This window comes from Erythrolamprus reginae, chromosome 3, assembly GCF_031021105.1.
Source record: "Erythrolamprus reginae isolate rEryReg1 chromosome 3, rEryReg1.hap1, whole genome shotgun sequence".
Classification (NCBI taxonomy): Eukaryota; Metazoa; Chordata; class Lepidosauria; order Squamata; family Dipsadidae; genus Erythrolamprus; species Erythrolamprus reginae.
In genome coordinates this window covers 116243972-116253568 of record NC_091952.1, presented here as the reverse complement: position 1 = coordinate 116253568, position 9597 = coordinate 116243972, and positions in this window count along the sequence as shown.

Here is a 9597-nt window from a genome sequence, read left to right as displayed (position 1 = left end):
GGGCCAGATGAATTACATTCTAGAATACCAAAGCAACTTCCTTTAGGGTCTGCTAAATCTCTATCCATCATCCTAGAGAAATGCTAGAGAATGAATGAAATATCAAATTTCAAGAGAGCAAATAGTGGTTCCTATCATCAAAGGACATTCTAGTACAGATTCATCAGTCTGATACATGGAAAGTTTTTAAAGCAAAAAGTAACATCGTCCATTTATATTTTAAAAAGCATGCAGTGATTACTAGAGATCAGTGTGGATTTGCATGAAACTAAAACTTTGTTGATGGTGTGAGTTCTTCTGTACTGTGAGTCTTGTGGGCACTATGTTTCTTGTGGTTTGGGTGCTTTCTTAAAGACCACCCATTGGTCCTTCCTTTTCTTCAGCTGCATGGTTCCAGGAAAACATATATTGAAGTAAGGAGGCAACAAAGGTTAGCACCTTCTTTACTCATATATTATAGTTTCTGGAATGGTACAAGGCCAAGACAGGGGTCTAGGAAAACCTGCTGCAGCCATCTCGCCACAGGCATCTTGCCATGAAATAACTCAACCATGGATAATTCCATGCAGTATAACTCAATGCAACAAACATTATTTGCCACTGTTTCTTGGACATTATTACCATTGACAAAAATATAGAAGAAACAGTGGTGGATAACATTTATTGCATTGAGTTATCCCAAGTGGGATTGCCCCACAGTGAGCTGTCCCTCTGTGAATGGCCACAGAGAGATAGCCACAGTAGGTTGGCTGTGGTGAAATGCTCATGGAAAGCTGGCCTTGGTGAGATGGACTTGGTGAGATGGCCACGGCAAGTTCACCATGGTGAGTTGTCCCATTCGCCAAGAAAAAGTGCAGGAGATGCTTACTGGTACATCAACTACATTACCTTTGAATTAACTACACTTAGTCTTTGGCTTACAACCATTCATATAGTGACCACTCAAAATTACAACGGCACCGAAAAATTTGATGTACAAACATTTTTTCACCCTTATGACCACTACACTATTCTCACAGTCATATGATCAAAATTTAGACACTTGGCAACTGATACGTGCTTATGACTGTTGCAGTATCTCAGGATCAGATGATTATGTTTCGCAAACTGCTGACAAGCAAAGTCAATGGGGAAACCAGATTCATTTTACAATTGTATTACAAACTTAGCAACTGCTGTAATTCATGTAACAAGAAAGGTGCAAGGAAGATAATAAAATGTGGCAAAACTCACTTAATTGGAATAGAATAGAACAGAACAGAACAGAATAGAATAGAATACAGTACTTTATTGGCAAGAGTGATTGGACACACAAAGAATTTGTCTTGGTGCATATGCTCTCAGTGTACATAAAAGAAAAGATAAATTTGTCAAGAACCATAAGGTACAACACTTAATAATTGTAATACCGTACAAATAAGCAATCAGGAATCAATATTAATATAAATTGTAAGAACTCTCTTGTTTAGCAAAAAATTAACTTTGATACCTGAGGAATTGAAGACTGAAGAGTAAATGATATAATAAAATTTCTTATTCCAATAGACTTGAAATTTTAGGCCTGGGTAACTTTGAACTACGCCATCTACATTCTGAACTAAGCTTAGTACACAAGATCATCTACATTAATGTCCTACTTGTTAATGATTACTTTAATTTCAACCTCAATAACACTAGGGCTATCAATAGATACAAACCAAATGTATGAGCATGTGCAGCAGCCAAAATCTTGCACAGACGTCCTTCTGGCAGCAAAAATTCCCAGTAATTTTTACCAGAATCATGCCGATTGCATGTGCATAGTTCATGCATGCCTGGTGGCAATAGAGCTAAGCTACATGCTCCATTGCCACTTCCAGAACGGCCTTCCCACTGTTCTAGCGTCTGGCCCGTCCCTGATCTTATGTATAATGTTTTCATTACTTAGTGTGTGTTCAAGTTTTCAACACTAAGCGTATATAATTCTTGTTGCGGTTACTAATTGTAAAATGATGTACTGGAGTTGTTTCTTTATCTTTTTGTCCATTATCCCTAATAAAAATAGTTCTGGTTTAAATTCTATTTGTTTCTCTTATTATTTCTTGTAGCCATCTCTTTATCTGCTCCCAATACTTTTTTGCCGTGGGGCATTGCCATCATAAGAAAAAATTAACATCTTACAGGTTTCTTAAGAGGTCCCTTAGGGAGTGTGCATAAGTGCACCAGAGTGCCTACTGTCCCTATCCTAACATACCCATTTGTATGCACTAGTTTTGTGGGTTTGTGTCTACGTTTTGCTTCTTTATAACCATTTATTTGCGCCATTTTTTCATGTGTCCCATTTCTTTGCTCTTGTTAACAAAAAACAAACAAACTAATAAGAACTGAATGAAATGTCTCAACACTTTTTAAAAAAGTAATATGTTTTTGACAGTGGGATGGAGGGAAGGTTACTCAAATGTGAGAAGACACAAAAAGTGATGGAATTGTTATGTAATTATATTACATAAAATGGTCTTTGTAAAGAAATAGGCTGAAAATAACAGAAAGATATTTAAACACAGAGAAATGTCAAGGTTTTCCTTTATAAGAAAAAGTAATATAAGGCACACAAAAAGAATGGAAAGGACTTGATGTAGTGAAAATAAATTCAAGTATTAAATAAAATTAATGAAAAAAATTAAAAGCACTCTAGTTTTCTTATCAGATGATATCATAATTTAATAAAAATACGGCCCTAGGACACCTGAAAGTCCCACAAGACAGGTGTTCACAAATTCAAAATTATTTGCTGAAATATAATGTTAATATCAATATTAAAATCTTGAAAAGTGGCAGAAATATCAATTTTAATTTTTTAACATAGTAGTTATCAACAGATATAACTCATACAAACAAAAACTCTTTAGCGTCCTTCACAATTTTAAAAGTGGAGAGGAGTCCTGAGAGAAATATAGATTAAGAAATGCATGCTTACATTAATCATGACCCCTGATTCCATAGGTGGTCAAAGTTCTTGGAATAATTCAGGAACGGTCTCATTATAGGTAGTCCTCAACTTACAACAATTCATTTAGTGACTATTTGAAGTTACAACGGCACTGAAAACAGTGACATATCACCAGTTTTCAAACTTATGACTGTAGCAGCATCCTGATGATCAAAATCCAGACATTTGGCTCATATTTATGATGGCTACACAGTCCTGGGGTCATCTGATCACCTTTTGCGACCTTCTTTTAAGCAAAGTCAATCGGGGAAGCCTGATTCATTTAACAACCTTCTTACTAACTGAACAGCTGCAATGATTTGCTTAACAACTATAGCAAGAATGCTTGCAAAAAGGGGCAAAATTCAAAATGTAACAAATGTCTCAATTAGCAACAGAAATTTGATCCCAATTGGGGCTATAGGTCAAGAACTACCTGTATTAAATTAATACTTCGGCAACAAAAGAAAGAAAAATCCTGGGAGATTTCGGATCCTATTGAAAAGGTTGCGGTGGCACTGGATTCTTGGAATACTCATTTTCCTGACAGATGTCTATAGAAATTCTTAGTCATTCAGGTCATGGTTGTCCCAAAGGTACTTTTTCAAGTGGCAACTGGACTTTCTGGGTTTTCTTTGAAGATGTTTTGCTTCTTATTGAAGAAGAAGCTTCTTGAATGAGAAGAAAAACATCTTGAAAGAAAAACAAGGAAGTCCAGTTGCCTATTGAAAAAGCACCTTTGGGACATGTTCCTGATGCATCCTTCAAATTAGACAAAATAGAATAGAATAAAATAACTGAGTTGGAAGGGACTATGGAGAGCTGGACTGCACTGCACTGCACTGCACTGGGCTAGGCTAGGCTAGGCTAGGCTAGGCTAGGCTAGGCTAGGCTAGGCTAGACTAGACTAGACTAGAATAGACTAGAATAGAATAGAATAGAATAGAATAGAATAGAATAGAATTCTTTATTGACCGGTGCATAAGCTTACAGTGTACATACATACAACAAATTGATAAGTCATAGATCATTAGATACAGTCCTAAATCATAAGATGCAACCAACAAAGTGATAATCATAAAATAAATTATTTAATTATTTACACTCACAAAATTTAATCCCATACTTAGTCAATGTTTTTCCATACATATTTGCTTTTCAGAAGAATTCAGGGCTACAATATGTTTATATTACTAAACTATTACAGAAATGCTTTTCTTGTTCTTGGAGTAACCATAATAATTATTCATTTTCATTATTCTTTTTCCCCGTTTAAAGGAAAATAATTATAAATACTTATTAAAGGAAACCAAATGTTGAAATATGCTAGTTGCTTTAGGAGCTATTGGTCCTTTTCCAAAAGATAATCATTTTAAGTTCAATAACACTTGCTACTCAAATTTTACTTTGATTAATGATCAAGTACTTGGAAAATACATTTTAAAAGTTCATTTCATTGAAGGGAGATTTTAAAAATTGCTGTTATTTTTTTCATTATACCTTTTCCTTTACCATAATCTAGCGGCATGAAATTGTTAATTTATTCATTTTTATTCTAAAGAAAAATAAAAATTCACAAAACATAGTTCTTGTCTATGAAGTATAACTAGTATTACATGTATACAGTATAGTCATATTATACAGTTAATATATTAATATTTTAAATCAGTTAAACAGTTAGACAGGAACAATTTGAAACTAAGTATATAAATTAAGAGATGCCAATTTTCTAAATCATCCAATCAGGAATCCTGGCAATACAATTCTTATTTGGTTATGAAACTAAATGGATATTCACTTTATATTACTATCATTAATTTCTGTTTTCCCATATTAATTTTTGCTTAATGTTAATATGTAGTTCAAAAGCAATTAGTACTAATAAATGCTAATGACACTTCCAGGACAAAATAATTCTGCAAAATAAATTCTGTCTAATAGGGAGTGCCTATGATCAAAGGCTGTATCATACACTGTAAATTACTATAGTTTTAGGTCTCCAACCGTAAGCTTAACACATTTTTTTTGTAAATATACACAAGTATCCAACATCACAGATTTTGTTATTGTTGGATTAGTTGTAATTTTTAAATATATAGAAATGTGGCATACATTTCCCGAAATGGATTTTCATTGAATTATTGAAACAGCAGCAGCTCTCATTCATCTCTATAATCATTTTTTTTAGAGTACCTTAGCCTCAAGATATGTGATTTGCTGAATGTTCATCATATAAATTGATCTGGGGATTTTGAACCCAGATCCAATGCTTCTCACAGTCTCTTGATTCCTTGCCAGATTTACATATCTACTATATGTATACATGATCTTTGTTCTACTATTCACTGTGAGGGCAGCGCAAACCATTCATTTGTTCTTACTAAAGAACATATGCTGCCCTCGTAGAAGGGCGGCATTCAAGTCTAATAAATGATAATAATAATAATAATAATAATAATAATAATAATAATAATAATAAACAACCATCGGAATTGACAAAATCTCCATCTGTCAATTGCAAAAGGCCGCTTTACTGGGATCGGCAAACATAATTCGCCACTACATTCACGCAGTCCTAGGTGCTTGGGAAGCGTCCGACTGGTGATGAAATACGAAATCCAGCATAGTGATCTCGTTTGCTGTGTTACATTGACATAATAATAATAATAATAATAATAATAATAATAATAATAATAATAAGTTTATTAAGAACTGACTTATTAAATAACAGTTTAGTCTAGTAGTTAAAATACTAATTTAGAAACCAGAAGATTGTGAATTCTAGTCCTGTTTTAGACAAAAGTCAGCTGGTTGGCCGGTTACTCTATCTTAGCCCAACCCACTTCTTAAGGGTTGTTATTATAGAAGCCAAGAAGAAGAAAGGGCATTATGTATGTTTATCACTTTGAATTGCTTATAAAGTAATAAATTAAAACCAAATTTGGCAGGGCCCAGGGGAAGAGCCTTCTCTGTGGCGGCCCCGGCCCTCTGGAATCAACTCCCCCCGGAGATTAGAATTGCCTCCACCTTCCTCGCCTTTCGTAAGCTCCTTAAAACCCACCTCTGCTGTCAGGTATGGGGGAACTGAGATACTCTTTCCCCCTAGGCCTTTACAATTTATGCATGGTATGTTTGTTTGAAGGTATGATTGGTTTTAAAATAAGGGTTTTTTAGTTGTTGTAGTATTGGATTTACATGCTGTTTTTATTATTGTTGTTAGCCGCCCCGAGTCTACGGAGAGGGGTGGCATACAAATCCAATAAATAAATAAATAAAATAAAATCTTCGGAGAGGGGCAGGATACAAATCTAATAAATTGAATTGAATTGAATCAAAATCTAATGAATACATAAAATTAATTAATTGATTGATTAAAAGCATTAACCTTTCCTACATAACGTTTCCTACATGAGATATATGTAGACACAAATACATGCATCCAGCTCTTGTGATATAACTTTGGAACCCAGCATGCCAACAAACAAACAATTTTTTTTCTCTGCTTTGTTATGAAGGTATTTCTAGGGACTCCAATATCATGATTATTTGGCAGATTTGCTCCAAAATGTCTCTTTTAGCTCAGAAGTGAAAGCATACGACTAATCTTAGTTATGTTCAAGTATTAGTGTTTTCATTTAGAAGATTGTTGAGATTCTCTACACTGACTGAATGGAATGAGGGAAGGGAGACATTAAAGCACCTGTGCTTTACTACACAGAAAAGACAGACTATATCCTTAATGAAGCAATTTGCATTCAGAAGACTTTCTGGCATTTAGCAGAAATGAAGAGGGGTGCCAAAGCCAGAGTGCCTGTTTTCTGCAAAAAAAACCCCTGCATCGTCCATTTTATTGCTGACATCTGGACTAGCTCTAAAGCAGAGAAGACACATCTGTCACAATATAACCTCACCAAAATCCCTCCACGTTTAACGTAGTTGCAGGGCTCTTTGAAATAGGGATAGGAAGAATTGGCTAACTTGCAACTACATCAGGGTAAAGGGTTCAGACGAAAGTGGATTGCTAACTCTAAAGAATTCATATTATCATATTATAGAAAATGGCTCCATTTTTGCATATATCTTAAGAGACCAGTCTGGAAATTTAAGCTTTTGATGCAGTCAAGAATAGGATCTTGACTGACTTGAGCATTGGGTGCTATCTAATAAAATGAAATTCAATGATGAAAAAAATAAAGTTCTACATTTAGGCAAGAAAAACAAAATGTACAAGTATGGTATATTTGAAACCTTGCTCAATAGCAGTAACTGGGAGAGGGATTTTGGCCTTTAAATGGACAACCATTTAAATATGAGCCAGCAGTGTGCAGCAGCTGCCAAAAAACCCAGCACAGTTCTAGGCTGCATAAACAAAGGAATAGAATCAAGATCAAGTGAAGTGTTAATACCATATTGGTAAGGCATTCAGTTTTGGTCACCATGATGTAAAAAAATTGTTGAGACTCTAGAAAGAGCGCAGAGAAGAGCAACAAAGGTGATTAGGGGACTGGAGGCTAAAACATGAAGAACAGTTGCAGGAACTGTGTATGTTTTAAAGAAAAGAAGGACTAGAGGAGACATGATAGCAGTGTTCCAATATCTCAGGGGCTGCTAAGAAGAAGAGGATGTCAAGCTATTCTCCAAAGCACCTGAAGGTAAAACAAGATGCAATGGGTGGAAACTAATCAAGGAGAGAAGCAACTTAGGGGAAATTTCCTAACAGTTAGAACAATTAATCAGTGGAACAGCTTGCCTCCAGAATTTGTGAATGCTCCAACACTGGAAGTTTTAAAGAAGATGTTGAATAACTATCTGTCTGGAATATTGTTTATAATTTGTGTTGGAAGGGACACTGTGGGTCTTCTAGTCCAACCTCCTGCTGGTGCAGGAGTAGTGTAGGGTTTCCTGCCTAAGCAGGGGGTTGGACTAGAAGATCTCCAAGGTCCCTTCCAATTCTGATGTTGTTGCTGTTGTTGTTGCTGCTGCTGTTGTTAAATGACATTAACTTAGTCCCAAACATATTTTTTCAAGAGGCAACTGGACTTTATTTTTTTCTTTGAAGACATTTTGCTTCTCATTCAAGAAGCTTCTTCAGCTCTATAGATATTAACTTCTGGTAGTTTTATAGAATAGAGTAAATAGGGAAAAAGTCAGGCAAAGTTTTCAGTCAAATTATGTGATTTTTCATTGAATTACTCATTTTCTCATGAAAGGATCACTAAAAAAATAGGCAGATTACTGCGCTGGACAGGGAATGAAACTCAAACACAAGAGCTGGATGAAAAATGGGTCACTTTATTGATTACAGTAATAGACTTGCAAAGGGTGTTATATGGGTGAAAATCTTGAACAAAACATACCTGGGCAACCAATGGGCAAACTCCTTGCTTGGTAAGGGTGAAGCGAGCCCCGCTTTTACCCAAATTAAAAGCCACACCCAGCGTGTGGGAGGGCTCACCTCCATGACCCGGAACCGGAAGTGACGTAGATGAGCCCCAAGCGCTCCTCCCTCCCACCGCTTCGTCCGTGGAGGAGGCATGAGCTGTGAGACGAAGGAGCCCATCACCTTTTAACAGATGCCCAAGGGAGAACACACGGTTGCAACTGACACCCTTTCCACCCCGTTTTTGCCAATAGTGACCAAATAAAGAAATTCAATCAACCTATTTACAACCGATACACCCCCTAACCCATTACAAACCTCACACCTGACCAGGATGGAGAAGGCGAAAAAACAATCTAAAATAAATCTTCCAGACTGCCAAAAATTCCTTCTCGGCCCCAAAGGGCGACCTCTGCCAGACACCCTGGATAGAGCGGAGGGTGGGTGGGTGACCGATCTGGAGGGCGAGCAGGGAGCAAAGGGGCGAGGGGTGCAGACCCTGAAATAGGCCTGCAACCCCTCCCCTCGCTCCCAGCGGCCCCTGCAAGCCAACCACCATTGGTGGTGGGCTCCGATGCTTGGTGCCGTGCCAATCAGCTGGGAGGCGGCGTCCCGCCCCTCCCAGCTGCAACGGATGTCCGGCCGGGGCGATTCTTCCCCCGGCCAGACAGGCATTCTTCTGCTGCAAAAGGCAGCGTGTGGGCGAGCCTGCGCTCTGCGCAGGCGTGCCCAGCTGGGAGGCAGTGTTCTCGCTCCTCCCCACCATCGCAAATATTGCCCGGGCGAAAATCGCCCGGCCTCTTAATCTTGATAAAACAGACTAATATTCCTTTTCCAACAGTTATCTGGATCATATTACTTCTCTACATATTATAGGGGATTTATGAAGCTGTTAGTGCAAACCTATGCAATGGGTCATTAGCATATCTTTCTTTCAGTGTTAGCTAATCATATAGTAACACAATTTATGTCAGGTATACATTACATTAAACACATACTTTTGTCTGTTTTAAATCTATTGCCAATTCAACTTACTTTATTGAACAATCCTCAGGGTAATGAGAGGAGAAAGAAAGGAAAATTACATCCTTTTTTTTGTACTTTTCCACTCTGTTGCAACTTCTAAAATTGATACTGTTAATCCTTTCTTTGCTAGACTAAAAATCCCCAACATTTTGCCTTGTTGCTCCTCAGAAATAGTCTTCTTGTTGGAAATGGTATACATAATATTTGTTTTCCCCAGCAAAAA